The sequence below is a fragment of the Megascapheus bottae genome, chromosome 10 (assembly GCF_031878675.1).
Source record: "Megascapheus bottae isolate mThoBot1 chromosome 10, mThoBot2.hap1, whole genome shotgun sequence".
NCBI classification, from domain to species: domain Eukaryota; kingdom Metazoa; phylum Chordata; class Mammalia; order Rodentia; family Geomyidae; genus Megascapheus; species Megascapheus bottae.
Window position 1 is genome coordinate 62,903,105 of NC_143518.1, and position 16,619 is coordinate 62,919,723.

General features: G+C 49.1%; 1 long non-coding RNA gene across 2 annotated transcripts in view; it reads right to left on the minus strand.

The window, feature by feature from the left end:
• The window catches only part of LOC150058599 (uncharacterized), a 40,903-nt gene that overhangs the window by 19,500 nt on the left and 4,784 nt on the right, over nucleotides 1–16,619 (minus strand). For both annotated transcript variants that reach the window (XR_016536897.1, XR_016536896.1), the window contains exons 2-3: nucleotides 15,389–15,524; nucleotides 13,722–13,962 (exon numbers count right to left, since the gene is read on the minus strand). This is a non-coding gene — a long non-coding RNA (uncharacterized LOC150058599). The remainder of the gene's footprint in view (nucleotides 1–13,721; nucleotides 13,963–15,388; nucleotides 15,525–16,619) is intronic.

Below are 16,619 nucleotides of genomic sequence, written 5' to 3' on the forward strand. Positions count from 1 at the left end.
GTTACTGTCTCATCAAACTCTCATCCACTTAGACGGGAGCCTTTCATCAGAGCACACACACGTCTACCAGCAAGTCCCTTGAATATCAAACGTTTCTGCTCTGATAATTCCTTACAGCCTCTCAGGAAGGCAGAAAGAAATCCCAGCTGGGGTTTGCCAGGAGACAATGTCATCTTCCATGGAAAGAAAGCTGCTTGCCTTAGAAAGGGCTGCATTCCTACCCAACATCACAGAGCCACTGTGCTTCTTCCCCTCTTCCCCTCTCCTCCCGTCCTCCCCCCTCCCTTCCCCTGCCCTGCCCAGGTAACCTGCTGTGAGCTGACTGTCTATCAGGAATGCTGACCAACTGGAAACTGAAGAAAATGTCTTCTCAAAATAGAGGATTAAAGTCGTATTCTAAAAATGGCACACAGCTGGTTGAGCTCTCCTAGTACCCTTCAGAACTGCTTTCCACACGCGGCCCTGCGTGGGGTCAGGCTGGCCTTACCACACAGTGTCTCGGGGCCAGGCTGGTGCAGCGCTGGGCACCTCAGGGTGGTTATCAACAGTGCTACCATGGTCATGGGGGCCTCGTGCCTGTGTCTCCCCACTAAGGCCCAGGTGGGGCCCTGGGTCAGGGTGGGGGGTGAGGGCTGTGGGGACCCGAGGGCCCCAGGGCCTCTCCTGATCCCTCCAGCACTATGGCCTGGCCCTGATTTCAGAGCCTTGGGCACTTTCTTGTCCAGGATTCTCAGGTCTCAGCCTCTGAAGATGCTAGGATTACAGGCGTGGTCCCTGCCCCACTTGTATTATCCGAAGCTGAGGGCACCTGTGAGCCTGGGATTATAGCTGGACAGTGCATTCAATGCACAAAGAGTGAATGCACACACGCACACACGCGCACACACACACACACACACACACATACACACAGGTGCTCATCCAGATAGCTGCCTTGTTCTTCCTCTCATTTCTTAAAAGGCCAGGTGATGGGAGAACCTTTTACATTCCTGTATCTATTTCTCCATACTTCTAGTGAAATTTCATATATTGTGCATCAATATTTCAACACAAACTCATGTAACAGAATGTCAGATAAGATCATCTTTTCCTAGAATTAAGGCTAAGTCCCCAAGCAGAGCAAAGGAAATACTAAGTGCCTGGAGTGGATGGGCTGAACCGATCCCCACAGGGGATTATTGAGCTTTATCAGGTCAGAAAAGCCCCAATCAAGAAACAAACACTCTCACTCCCCACGATGTAAAAGGAATCCTGGAGAGACCTAAGTCCAGCCTAGTAAGGCAGACAGCCCCTGCGGTGAAATGCTCTTACTTCCCTCCTCACCGCTGGAAAAAAAAAGAACAAAGAACAAAGAACAGGTGATCCATTTTCTCACCCTGGGCTGGGTAAAGGGGGCTCTGAGACGCCCATGAGGGAAGCTGGAAGAGCCAATACCTGGCAGCTTGCCTCTGGAATGGGAGCCTGCGCGACCTCCCAACTCACCAGCCCTGTTGTTGTGATAAATGACACATGGCATAGAGTTTCCACCGGAACCACTACCGAGTGTGCTGCTCCTTAGCATCAATCAACACCAGCTAATGCCTTCCTATGGAAGTATATTCAGAGGTGAAGCTGTGGCTCAAGTGACAGGGTGGTAGCCTTGAGAGAAAAAGCTCCAGGATAGTACCCAGACCCTGAGTTCAAGCCAGAGAACTGGCAAAAAAAAGAGAGGGGGGGGAAGGAAGGAGAAGGAAAGGGAGGAGGGGAGGAAGGGAGGAAGGGAGGGAGGGAGGAGAAGGAAAGGGAGGAAGGGAGGGAGGGAGGAAGGGAGGGAGGGAGGAAGGGAGGGAGGGAGGAAGGGAGGGAGAGGGCCAGTCAACAGTGCTCAGGCCTGTAATCCTAGCTACTCAGGAGGCTGAGATCTCAGGACTGCAGTTCAAAGCCAGCCAGGCAGAAAAGTCCAAGCAACTCTTATCACTAAAAAGTAGAACTGTGGCTCAAAGTGGTAGAATGCTAGCCTTGAACGCAAAAGTTCAGGGAAAGCGCTAAAGGAGGGAGGGGGAGGGGGAGAGGGGGGGAGGGAGGGGGGAGGGAGGGACAGGGGAGGGAGGGAGAGAGGGGGGGAGAGGGGAGGGAGGGAGGGAAGGGGGAGGGAGGGAGGGACGGAGGAGGGGGAGGGCTCTGTCTTGGGTCTCCTCCACGAGAACCCGGCAGAGATCCACGCGTGCAGACCGCAGTTGAGCCGCGCATTCCGCCTAGTCTTGGAGGCCGCAGGGCTGTGGCGCCGGCTGGCTGGAGGACGGGAACCAGGGGCTCCGTGGAGGTACTGGAGCCGGCAGAGAGATGAAGGCTGCGGGGGGGGGGGGGGGGCGAGTGAACGCACCCACCGAGGTGTGAGAGGTGTGGGCCCAGAGCGAGTCCTGGGGTGCGGGTGTGAGCCCAGAGCGAGTCCTGGGGTGCGGGTGTGAGCCGCCGGGCCCAGGCCCGCCTGGAAGCAGCTTCTCCGGAGGGGGCCTGGGGCCGCGCAGGGGCTTCAGCAGACCGCGCTTCTCCCCAGACGCGGGGCTTGAGCTGCCCTGCTCAGTAAACATCGGAAAGGTGCAGGGTTCTAATGAAGGGGGGGGGGGGACAAGGAAGGGAGGACGGGGGAGGGGGAGGAGGGGGACGGGGAGGGGGGAAGAGGGAGGACAGGGGAGGGGGAGGAGGGGGACGGGGGACAAGGGAGGGAGGACAGGGGAGGGAGGAGGCGGGGGGGGGGGGGGGCGGAGGGAGGCCCCTGCCACGCGCGTCCTCGCCCAGGCGCAAGCTGCTCCCCGGCCCATCCAGACGCGGCCCGCGCTCCTGCTCTGAGCCACACGGCCGTGAGAGGCCACGCGCCAGAAGCTGCCCACGGACCCCACGCGAGTCCCCGAGCATCCACGGGCCCCACGCGAGTCCCCGAGCGCCCACGGGCCCCACGCGAGTCCCCCAGAGCGCCCACAGCCCCACGCGAGTCCCCCGAGCGCCCACGGGCCCCAGGCGAGTCCCCGAGCGCCCTCGGGCCCCAGGCGAGTCTCGGAGCCCCGGAAGACTGGCCGCCCAGTAAGCCCCTTCTGTAGCAAGCCCTTCCTGGCTCCTGAGGATTAGGATGTGTTTTTTAAGTGTTCAAAGACTAGTACACAAAGGTCACTAGCTAATACAAAAAGCTGCCCCTTCAGATAATTGTTTCCTTTTATTAAACAAGAACACCTTGAAAACCTACCTAGTATCTGGTTTCTTCACAGAATTATGAAACCAGATTAGAAAACTAGATGATTTTAATTTTTAAATCATCTATGCCATTGGAAAACATCAAAAAGCTTAAACCAGAAATAATAAACACAGTTCCTAGAGTCTGGATCCCTTTCTCAGAGTACAAGTCCTTGATTCTGAGGACCCCACACAACAGAAAACAATAAGAATTAATGAACATAAAGACTAATTTCATAAAGGACGCCTCTAGTATCATTTATAAATAAAAATTGCTCCCCTAACAGACCTGCTTTTCCACCTTCAGACTAAATTATTTACTGAGACTTAGCTTTCTGCTCCCATCAGGGGAGACGGCGCGGGGCCCAGAGAGCTTTTTATGAGGTGCTTTTCCACATTTACACACACTGAGCGCCCTCTTCCATCAGGGAATAAAGGAGGAGAAATATTTCACTGCAGGATGGGAGTGTGGTTTAGCAGTCGAGTGCTTGCCTAGCATGCTTGAAACCCTAGCATGCATGATTCCTCGGTACCACATACACAGGAAAAGCTGGAAGCACTATTGCTCAAGTGGTGGAAGCTCAGGGACAGTGCCCAGGCCTTGAGTTCAAGCCCCAGGACTGGCTAAACAACAACAACAACAAAATCCATTCAGAAATTACTCAGGCTGAGCCAAGCTGTCTGTCACAAACCTTTGTGTGTGTGTGTGTGTGAGAGAGAGAGAGAGAGAGAGAGAGAGAGAGAGAGAGAGAGAGAGAGAGAGAGAGAGAGAGAGAGAGAGAAACTCAAATAGAGCTAGGAACCAGTGGCTCACACCTCTTATTCAGGGGCTAGGGTTTGAGGACCCCAGGTACCCAGTGAATGTGAACTAAAAGTGTGAGCACTTGACTAAGAGTCATTTCAGCAGAGGGACAGGCCATGGATTCAGCAGCCATGCCTCCTCAGGTGAGAAGATTTCAAAGCCTGGCATTTGTTCTACCCCTCTGAAACTGAGCCCGCCCCTTTCACCCTCTCTCACTGGCACTGGTGACCCCGTGAGTCTCCTGGGAATTGATCCCCGTACTTGACTGTGATACATCTAAGCTTTGATAGCAGAACAATGTCCTTCTGAAAGAAGCAACTGGGAACTAAACGGAGGAAGACAAAGATGTGCCAAATAGAAATCTGCACATGCTTGATCTTTTGTTTGATTTTTGTGCTTTTGTCAAGGCTGGTGCTGTTTAATTGAGATAAGTCTCACACTTTCCTGCCCAGGCTGGCTTAGACCCTTGATCCTCAGAGCTCAGCCTCCTGAGTGGCCTGATGATCTTGTTTCCTTCAACAAATATCTAGTGTACTTGAAATAAAATGTTGTTCTTGAGACAAGCAGTCAGGGTCTCCTGTCATGGAGAAATGGACATTTCAGATCGGTTGTTCTAAAATACAAAGGAAGGCAAAAGCAAAAATTGGGAGCACTGAGAAAATGTTTGTAGTCAATCTGTAATCTTCCAGATGAGCTAGGCAGGGCATAGGCTTAGCCAGCCAGAACAGGGGGCCAGGTCTCCACATGGCTTTTGATTAGAACAGAATACATACTACTAAAATCATTTTAAGATGGAGAACAGGTAAGAGGGACGTGAGAGGAAAAGGTGGGAGGGAGAGGATGAACACTTGAGGACAGGCCCACAGGTGTTCTCCACGCAGGAAAACAAAGCTGTCCGGAGCCCCAAACCAAAGGAGAGGAAGTCAGAGGCAAGAGAACCCCGCAGACCCCACCCTCCCCACACACTACAAACACAGCTTCGGCTTCAGAATCCAACAGGGCCTCGCAAAGGAGAAACAGCCAGGAGCTGGTGGCTCAAATCGGTAATCCTAGCGACCCAGGAAGCTAAGATCTGAGGATCATGGTTCGAAGTCCAGCTGGGGCAGGAAAGTCTGTGAAATTCTTATCGCCAATTATTCACAGGAAAAAGAAAGCCAGACGTGGAGCTGTGACTCTAGTACTAGAGCACTAGTCTTATGCAAAAGGATATCCCACCCAGAGTTCAAACTCCCAGGATCACCGATCAGTCAATCAAACCATGCAGGAAATGCAACTGTGGCTCAAGTGAAAGAGCACTATCGTTGAGCAAAATACCTGAGCAAGGGTGAGAGACACCAAGTTCAAGGCCCAATACCAGCACTTAAACACTGGATGTCAGGATTTGGGGGTGCAGGGGGAATCATCTTTTCACTGCTCTTATGTGATGTTCCACCATCACCCCTGCGCCCCTCCCAGCATTCCTGTGAAACACTGGAGGGCTCCCTGGCCTGGGCAGGGCCTGGCACACCTCACAGCCAGAGCCCCACATGATGCAGAGGGTGCTGATCTGAAAGCAAAGCCAGAAGTGTCATCTCGTCCACACCAATGCTCAGGCTGCCCCAGGCCCGTCTGCAGGCTCCAGGCAGTGTCCCATGTGGTCACATCCAGGTCCCTGGCAGGAGGGGCACCTCTCAGACCACACTAAAGCATCCCTGAAACTCCCTCCCACTGTGCCCCAGGCAGCCCCGGGCCCTCCTCACCAGGCAGGTGAGACTAGAAGTGTTTCCCACTCAAGAGCCAGAAAGGGTGGCTCAAGCCTGGGTCTTTGCCACTTGTGAGGTGGTGACCGCAGGATCTTGATTCAAGGCCAGTCAAGGCACAAGCGCTCTCTTGGTCAGTGGCTGTCACCCCAAGCTGTAAGGAAAGCACAGGGGCAGGCTCACCAGCATGCACCTTCCTTCCCAGCCACAAAGGGAAGACTGTAGATCAGACCCACCTGAGCCACAAGTGAGACCCCATGCAGGCAGGGACTGACCGAGAAAAGGTCAAGGATGCACAAGACCCTGAGTTCCAACCCCACTACTACCACAAAAGCCTACTGGGTTCCCACCCAAAGAAGAGGAGGGCCCCCCTTAGAGGACAGCAAGGCTGGTTAATGAAATCTTTTGCCTTTGGTTTGATTTGCTTGTGTTTGTCCATATTGGGAATTGAACTCATGGTCTCAGTGTTCTCACTTGGCTTTGTCACTCACAGTTGAAGCTCAACCATTTGAGCAATGCCTCCACTTCCAGCATTTTGCCGGGCAACTGGAGACAAGAATCTCAAATCTCAGCCTCCTGGGTTGCTGGGATTCTAGTCCAAGAGCCACCAGCATCTGACTTGAAATAACATTTTTCTCCTATTTCACCAAAAAAATAAAGGAATATTGAGAAAGTCTACTACCAAGACAGCATCCTTTGGAAGAATGTATCTGTTTGTTAGCCTCCTGCCTCAATATCTATTGACATGGCCCTTCTCCTGTGACCCCATCCCTGAAGAATTCAGACCTGGAGTGGGGGACCAAGAAGAGGCAGGCACCAGGAAGCATGCCAGGAAAAAGGAGGTGTGGAAAATGAGAGCGATCACTGCTGGCCACCACAAAACACATGGATGCAGAGCTGCGGAAAACAGCATGGACTCAGTCTTGCAGAAATAAGCCCCCTCTGTGCCCTCACACATCTCTCCCGATGAACTAAATGCTGAGTCGCTTTCCTCAGACTGGCATTTGGCCTGTGCCAAAGCAAGCGTCGTCCTCTCCCTGACTTCCTCCCTGGCTGTGACCCATGGTGGCTGCATTCTTTGTGGATGGTTCCTGTCAGGACAGCTGGGTGGCAGGGGAGGTGGCGTCCTGTCCACAGCCGTCCCTCCCCAGAGAATACAGCCTTGGCAATGACCTTGTTGGGTGTTGAGGACAGCACATGCCATGCAAACCAGAAGTGATTTATACGTGCAGTTGTGTAAACACTTCCAATCCGCATCACACGCAATGAGACACAGCAACAGTATCACACATTTGTGGATACTGCCACAGAGGACACAAAACAAAACGAAATCCTTGAGAAAAGAAATAATGGGAGAAAAATCAGCTCTGAAACACAAACTTCTTCTCACTTCCATGCTCCCCCAACTCTCAGAACATTCAACCCATCGATCTGAAGATCTAATAATGCTTTGGTACTTGTAAGTAGCAAAAGCCATCATATTCAAATCCAAAGTCAGTGTCTTCTTGGATGTACTTTGTAGCCGGACAACACACCAGCCAGCAAAGTGCGAAAGGGCTCATAGGTAAAGGCACGGGAGAGGGGAGGGAACCAGGAGACAGAAAAGCCACCAGCAGAACCATGTTCATGGCAGTACTGGTTGCCATAGCCAAGGCCTTCAGCCCAGATGCCCCTCAGAGGACGAATGATAGTGTGCCATTTGAAAAGAAATGGAAAGACCTGGAAAATTTATCGTAAGTAAAGTAAGTCAGACACAAAGAGACAAAGGACACAAGTGGAAGCTGGATTTAGCTTATATACATAAATACGTTGGATGTATGCAAGTGTATACAAATGTACTAAGCAACATGCAGTAGATTCCAGGGAAATCTAAGTAGTGTAATTCCTTACAAAGGCAAAGTCAAAGTTCGCATTTTATTCACAAGTTTCTACTGAATGGTGACTCATTTTTCAGGCCAGGAGTGTGGCTTAGGGGTAAAGTGCTTGCCTAGCATGCACAAATCCCTGGGTTCAATTCCTGGGTACCACAAATACAGAAAAAGCCGAAAGTGGTGCTGTGGCTCAAGTGGTAGAGTACCAGCCTTGAGAAGGCTCAAGAACAGTGCCCAGGACTGGCAAAAAAAAAAAAAAAAAAAAGATAATTTTTTTCAAGTTGCGTTACAGGCCCTTGCAAGGTTCCTTATTTGGACACCCAAAAAAAAGCAAACAATGTTAGCCAAAAATGAAAAAAATGCACAATAATAGCTCACAAGCCATTGCTAAGTGACATATTCTGAAACTGCCAGTCTCCCATTTGTTTTTATGAGGCTTCCCCTTTGGAATCCATGGTTAAATGGAGAAACCCTGAAATGAGTTACTATCATTGCTAGATCTGTTGTTACCAAGAACCAAACCAGCACCAAGTCAAGAAGTGAGAACCTGAATGTAGTGCCTCTACACAATGGAATTTTATACAGCCATTAGAAAGAATAAAATAATGTCAATTGTACGGATATGGGTGGAACTACAACAAGTCATGTTAAGTGAGATAAGCCAAGCTCAGAGAGACAACCGGCACATATTATCTCTGATATGCAGAAGTTAGATCTAAAACACACCAGGATATGACAAATGATACACAATTCTAGGTATCCACATACAGTGAGACCAAAAGAAGACAGTCTTTGGAGAGAATCACAAAGGTGCAAGGCCTAAGCACCTCTTCATATTTACATAAAATAATAAACATAATGAAAGAAGCTCCAAGATCTGGAAACAAAAGACTTTTTTTTAGTTTTTAGTTTTTGATGATTCTGTCTTCTTCTCTTTGTATATGGGGTATTCATGGGTATGTCTTTGGCGGGGCACAGAACTCAAGGAGAAAAGCACAGCTCACAGGACACAGAAGAAAGTCAACTATACAACTCAGGGGTGGAGACGGGAAGGCGGGACTGGGCGAGAATGAGGGAACAGAAGATACTGCACGAAAGGAAATGTGCTTATTACCTGACTCATGTCATTGTAATCCCTCTATATATCACTTCTATCATAACAATAAAAAAATTAAAAAGATGAGACAAAGGACAAAGGGTGGAGCAGTGTGTAGGGACATTCATAAGGCAGCATGTTGGAAATGAACTTTACAACTTGGGAGGGGAGAGAAGTAGGGAAAGGGGGAGAACATGGAAGGGGGTAACAACGTTTGAGAAGTAATGTACTCACTACTTTATGAATGTAACTAACCACTCTACACATCACCCTGACAGTAAAATCAAAATTAAAAAACATAAAAATAAAGAGAATTGGCCGGGAGTTTGGCCTAGTGGTTAAAGTGCTTGCCTAGCATGCGCAAAGACCCGTGTTCGATTCCTCGGTACCACATACACAGAAAAAAGCCGGAAGTGGTGCTGAGGCTCAAGTGGTAGAGCTCTAGCCCTGAGAAAGTCCAAGGACAGTGCTCAGGCCCTGAGCTGAGGCCCAGGACTGGCAAAAAATTAATTAATTAATTAAAAATAAATAAAAATAAAAATAAAAAGAAGTGAGGATTCAAGGCAGGCCTTGCCTCCCTTCTGTCCTCCCAGCAATGGAGCCTCTTTGCTCTGAGGCCTCTGTTACTTCCTTTCTGTCCTCTCCCACCTTCCTCCCCACTCCTCCCCTCTTTCTTCAATCTTCCCGGATGGACTTCAACCCATTTTCAACTCCATTTTCTCTTCCGTATTGGCTTACCTATAACCAGGCTTACATAGTTTATCCTTCCTGTCCTCTTTTTGTTTCCATATTTCCTGGGCCAGTTTCTATTTTGCCTTTTGGCCTTGTGGTGTTTAATTATCCCTACCAGCTCCTTCTCTTTAATGCTGCTTTTTTGCTACAGTCACTTTGCTGTGGTTCTTTTAATTATATGTCCCCATATGGTCTCCAAGCCAGCCACCCAACCAGCCACACCACACAGCTATTTTTCCCTGCCAGCATTTCTCTTCTTCAGTACAATCCACCTGGACACCTCTGCACTGCGCCAGCTTACCTCAGCGCAGGCAGAAGCTGCCCATGCCCGATTACATCCAATACAGAACAGTGCTGGATGAGTCCAGACTAGCAAATCGCATGTGACAGCCACTGTACCTGGAGAAGTAATCTACACGTGCACTTACAGATTTCTTTAGGAAAAGGAAAGTTCAGCCAGATGCCAGTGGCCTCCGCCTAGAATCCTAGCTCTAAAGTGGCTGAGATCTGAGGATCCAAGTTCTACACCAGTCCAGGAAGAAAATTCTATGAGACTCTTATTTCCAATTAATCAGAAAAAGGTAGGACTGGAGATGTGGCTCAAATGGTAAAGCAACAGCCAGGAGTGAAAACGTGGAGTGAGAATTCAAGGCCCTGAGTTCAACTCCAGTACCAGCATGTGGCACACCTGTAAAGTCCATGAGACTCTTTAGCTCCAATTAACCTGCAAGGAGCTAGAACCTGGAGGTGTAGCCCAAGTGGTAGTACACTATCCTTGGGTGACAGAGCTAAAAGACAGCACAAGGCCTTGAGTTCAAGGACTAAAACCAGCACAAAAAGAAAGAGGGGTAGGGAGTTTGGCCTAGTAGTAGAATGCTTGCCTCACATGCACGAAGCCAGAAGTGGTGCTGAGGCTCGAGTGATAGAGCTCTAGCCTTGAGAAAGTCCAAGGACAGTGCTCAGGCCCTGAGCTGAAGGCCCAGGACTAATTAAAAAAAAATTGAAAAGAAAGAGAGAGGGAGAGAGAGGAGAGAAAGAGAGAGCGAGCTGAGGGAGGGAAGGGAGAGGGAAGGGAGGGAGGGGGAAAGGTCCACCTGAAAGGATGGACATTTCTTTGTGTGGCTGGGCGGTGGGGTGGAGGTGGGGTGGGCACCTGGCCCTTTCTTTGTGTTTTCTATCTGAATAATTAAGCAACCAGAGCATCGTGGGTCTTACTGATCTCTTACGCCATGACTCAGGATAGCTTACGCTTCATTGTGTTGTTTCAAACTGCAAACGGAGTCTTCTTACCTGAGGAACGTAGACATCTCTTTCAACAGAAAACTCCTGCTCTTTTTGACATTATTCTGGCCTCATCAACAACCACTAGAACACAAGCTCCAAGAGTCATTGTAATGAGCTATGGTCGCCGTTCATTGGTACAGAGCTCCTGCCGAGGGACTGGTGACTTTACTTACCTCGAAGGCCCCGCTCTGATGGATTTCTGTTTAAAGGCGGCCTGGTGAGATGGGTGGGAGAGTAGCCTGGCTCAGGACTCCTGGCAGTTTCCCTTTCAAACCAGAATCATACAGAATGGAGAAAGAGACGGTACCAGGCAAAAGCAAACGAGTGTGTTCAAGTGAGGTTCCCGCCTTTGGGAGACTGAGGCCGGAGGATGGTGAGTTCTCTGAACTGCATCCTGTAAACCTGTCTCCAAATTTAAAAACAAAACACACGTGAAGCCTGTGGCCTGTGGCTCCTCCATGGGTGGCCCACACGTGCAGAGCTGGCAAATGAAGGGGAGACCCCTCAGCTCTTATTTGGATTTGTGCTCTGTATTTTCCGTTCCAACACAAGAGGGGAAATTGAAGAGTGTGGCAAAGCTGACCTGCCTACAGCCGGGAAATCCCTGTGTGGAGGAAAGGCAGTCAGTCCCTACTCTTTTCCCACTGCCTTCAAAGGCCGCCTTGCCGGCTTCTCCTCTTCCCTTCTCCCCTCTGTGCCTGCCAGATGGCTCAGACCCTGGCTGCCACCTGAGCAAATAACTCTACCGCTAAGCCTGCACCCTCGTCTGTAAGCCAGGGGTGAAGTCCACTGCGGAGCCCCGGGTGAACCCACAGAAAACACTCAGCAAAGCAACGGGGATAGCACAGGGAAACAGCACTATTTATTTAGTTAGGCGAGGCCTAATCTGCTCTTGATCGAGGCGCTCACTGATAAATATTTCATTGAACTCTGGACCTCCTGTTTGCCACACACACTGCGAGCCACACACTCCCACCAGCTCTCTTGTTGCTTTATTTTTCGGGTAGTATCTCCATTTTTGCCCAGACAGCCTTGATAATGATCCCCCACTACATCTCTCTCCTGAGGAGCTGAGATTACAGATTCATGCCACCAAGCCTGACTCACGGATGGACGCAGAGCCATGCTAATCTTTTACCTTGTTCCGCCTTGAACTACAATCCCTGTTATTGTTCTCTCTGGGGTAACTGGGATTACAGGCACGAGCCCATACCTATCCAATTAACACTTTCCAGAAATATCGCGAGACTTCTTTTCACAAAATGGTGAATGTATGTGCTCTCTTAAATGTTGCTTTCTCCCTCCCTGTCGTGTTCCCTGTGGCTGACATCTCCCCACCAGTGGACAGTGGGCTCTGTGCTGAGCCAGGAGACTGGCTTGATGATTCTTCACCATCAGGCCTCCACACCGAGCCCTGCCAGGCACAAAGGCAGCATTTGAGTAGGCATTGTAAGAGCTGACTTGACGTAGGAGACATTTGTACCTCTGCCTGTTCTGACTCCACTGAGATCTATGAAATCAACACCATCAAGACAGTGTCCCCTCCCCTTCCCATCCCATCCTTCCCTTCTTCCTTTCCCAGTCCTTCTCCTCCCTCTTCCTTCCTCTGTTCTCCCCTTTCCCCCACTCTCTTTCCCATAACTTTAAAATAACCAACTAGTTTCTTGTCCATTAGAATTGGGTAATTCTTTTCTTGGACGTCAAGAGCTGATGGAAATTGTTGGGAAAGCTCAGTGGTACTGAAATCATGCTTGTGACACTGCTTGATTAGACGTCAAGAGCTGACGGTGATTGTTGGAAAAGCTTTCTGGCACCCACAGCATGCTTGTGACATTGCTTCACTGCAGACAGTTCCCAGGATCATTGGCATTGATATATTCGAGCAAAAAATATGGCCAAGTGTAACAGTGATAGTCACATGACAATATGTTGGAAATGAACTTTACAACTTGGGAGGGGGGAGGGAAAGTCGGAGAAAAACATGGGAAGGGGAAACAATGTTCAAGCATTAATGTACTCTCCACCTTATGAAAGTAACTGCAACCCCTCTATACATTTCCCTGCCAATCAAGCGAATAAACAATATGGCCACACCTTCCACACAATAGCTCTGATTCCCATTTGACACAGGTGAAACTCTAACGCAGTAAATCCCCTGAAGAGGGGAGTGGGCACAAGGCATAATATAAATACTGGCAGTTCAGACTGTAGACTAGATGGGGAAGTGAATCTGTTGGCCTCTGGAGTAGTAACTACAGCAATCCAAAACTTTATCCAAAGAGGAAATGTTACATTAAAGGATTCAAACGATTCTTCCACGACGTAAACCTAAGGCACAAGGGTTTCTTCTCATGTTGGGTGACAGTCTGCCAAGGCACAGGAAATGTGAGTGAGAGATGGCAGGATTAATAGCTATGCTGTAAAAAGCCGCCATGGCCACCTGTGCAACCAAACCCCGCACACGGGCCTGCGTTCACTTCCACGGCCGTGGGTGAAGGAAAGTGCATGCACAGCACCAGCCTGGGCTGGGAAAGAGGCCACAGCCCAGGAGACAGGACGGGCACCACCTGGCCCGTCTCTCACGCCAGCGCCTCCACGCCCAGCAGGTTGGAAGTGCGTTCTGATGGGGAGGACTGACTCATGCACCGGAGCCCAGACACAACTGAAACACCAGCAAGTACCCTGCGAAAATGTCAACACTAACTAAATAAATGTCCCTTCAAACGATCCTCAAAAAGAAGAGAGAAAATGGAAGCAGACCTCATAAATCGAACCTTACTAATGACACTCTGCTGAAACCTGCTGGAAAAAAACCACAGCCCCTCGCCGTGGGGTCCAGAACGGCGACAGCGTCCTTGACCACCCTCCCCGAAGGCAATCTCTCCAGGAAACGAAAGACACCGTGTACAATCACAAAACCAAATTGTAGCACTTGGGGATGCAGATATCAGCTTCCAGCTGCCTTTTTGTTAAGACTTCAACAGACTTACCAGCTAGCAATTATAGTTCGTACTTGTGCTCCCTTCACGGCCCAGGCATTCTCGCAGTGATTTTACATGTGCCATTTCTAATTTTCAAAACAGCCCTCCAGGTGACTTATTAATTGCATTCATTTTACAGCTAAGGAAGGTCAAAACAAGAAGGCTTTACAGGAGGCCGGAACTGGAGGGACTGCAGTCTGTGTCCTCCTCAAATTCGGGTGTTGAAGTCTCAGCAGGCTTGTGTTATCATCTGTAGACACAGAAACAGAGCCATGGAGAGTAACTAGGTATGAGTGAGTTTGTGAGGGTGGGGCCCTTACAATGAAATGAGTAGAAAACACACGGCTCATTCTCTGTTTCTCTGTGTGTCTCTTTCTGTCTCTGTCTCTGTCTCTCTGTCTCTCTACCATGTGAGGATACAGCAAGAAAGTGTGGACCTCTGAAAGTCAGGAAGAAAGTCCAACAATGCTGATGTCCTAAACGAAGCTTTCTCTAGAATTGTGAGCCATTTAAAATACACACACACACACACACACACACACACACACACACACACACACACACACACTTCTTATCACGGAAGCTACCTGACAAGCTACCTTGTTCGGACAGCTCATAACAAGGACGCAACCCCGTCTCTGAGTCTGTCTTTCTCTTTCTTTCCTTCTTTCCTTCTTTCTTTCTTTCTTTCTTTTTTTCTTTCTTTCTCTCTCTCTCTCTCTTTTCTTCATTGTTCATGGGGCTTGAACGGAAGTCATGGGTACTGTCACCGAGCTCTTTTGCTCAAGACTAGCACTCTACCACTTTGAGCCACAGTACCACTTCCAGTTTTCTGGTAGTTAATTGGAAATAAGAGCATCGCAGGCTTTCCTGCCCAGGCTGGCACTAAGTGGACATTCTCAGATCTCAGTCTCCTCATTAGCAAGAAGTAGAGGCATGAGCCACCAGCATTCAGCTCCTAAACATTTCCTTTTGTGGAATTGAAATTGTATTGTAAAGGTGAGGTACAGAGAGGTTACACTTACATAAGTCAGGTGATGCGCACATTTCTTTTTGAACACTGTCACCCCTTCCCTCCTTTTCTCCTACTTTTTTCCCATCCTGGCCTCACCTCTCCTCCACTCCTAACATTTCTTCAAAGATGCTTAGCAATAGTTTCCACAAGTAATACAGAAGCAGGAAGTGATATTACAGCTATCTCTAGCATGTGTCTGTACGCTGCATTGGAAATACTAAAATAAAAAAGTACTTCTGGCTGCACACCAGTGACTTACACCTATAAGCCAGCCTCGCTACTCATGTAGCTGAGATTTGAGGATTGCAGTTCAAAGCCATCCAGGAAAGACAAACCAGAGAGATTCTTATTTACAATGAATTAGCAAAAAGCAGAAGTGGAGCTGGTTCAAGTGGTAGGGTGCTTATCCGTCAGCAAACAAGCTGACTACGAGTTGTCCCTGAGTTTAAGCCCCAATACCAGCGCACACACCACACATGCACATGCACATGCACACACACACACACACACACACACACACACACACACACACACACTTCAGAAGACTTCTCATTAAGAATGCACAAAAAGGCCTTTCTGCATCAGAAACCAACTAAAAAATAAGAGATCAAATAAAACAGGATAACTAGAAGTCTGACCGAAAACTCCATATGGAGCTCACACTGTGATCAAAGAGGCTGCAAACGCAGTGATGCTTGACTCCCCTCTTGGAAGAATGCAGATTGCAGACCCCGGGAGCTGTGCTCCAGCAGTCCTGGATGTCTTCATCGGCTCCTTTGCTTGGCTTTGAGTGAGAGCTGCAAGAAAGGCAACCATTTTGTCCAGGAGCAAATCCATCATTTCACACGGCGGATTCCAAGTGACTCCTCAGAAGACAGAGTTTCCCAGTGTGGCACGAGCCCCTCCCCATCCAGCCTAACACTTCTCTCCTCGGAACCATAATTCCATGAACTGTTTACTTCTATTGAACAACTTGCATGATTCCAGGAACTCTCCAGGTAATCATAGATAACAGTACTCGCACCAAAAGGGTCCTTTGCTGCTCTTTTCTGCGTGTGCATATGTGTGCATGTGTGGATGTATGTGTGTGTGTGTGTGTGTGTGTGTGTGTGTGTGGTTGCATTTGTGCTGGTTCTGGGGCTGGAACTCAGGGCCTGGGTGTTGTCATTGAGCTTTGTTGCTCAAGGCTAGTTCTCTGCCACTTGAGCCACAATTCACTTCCAGATTAAGTCAAGACCTGGGTCTCCATGACTAAAGCTCACAGTAATAAAGTTTGTGCATCCATGTGGAGAGGGGACAATATGGAGGAGCGGAATTGTGACATTTGTTCCATTTGATTCGTAGCTGACAGGAAGATTTCCAGATACTAAGCTTTTTGGCAAGCTTTAAACATACAACATTCTTTTGTGTTTTGGTCAGTTGTGGGGCTTGAACTCTGGGCCTGGGCACTGTCCATGTGCTTTTCAGCTCAAGGCTACCACCCTACCTCTGGGCCTGGGCATTGTCCCTGAGCTCTTGAGCCCACTGCTACCGCCCTACCCCTGGAGCCACAGCCCCACTTCTAGCTTTATAGTAATTAATTGGAGATAAGAGTCTCACAGACTTTAGTGCCCAGGCTGGCTTTGATCTTGATCCTCAGATCTCAGCCTCCTGAGTAGCTAGGATTACAGGCGTGAGCCACTGCGCCCAGCCAACATAGAAAACATTCTTGTTGTTACATTCTTTCTGGCTCCTCATTCTTCTACAGTCTTTCTTTGGGCCTCATTTTCCATGAAGATTTTCTGCGCTCACCTTCTGAATCATCTGCCAAAATTATTTTTTTCAACTCTAATTTTTCTCTCTGTATGTTTGGTAACATCTCCCGGGACATCGACTCTGCTCCATCTACGCTG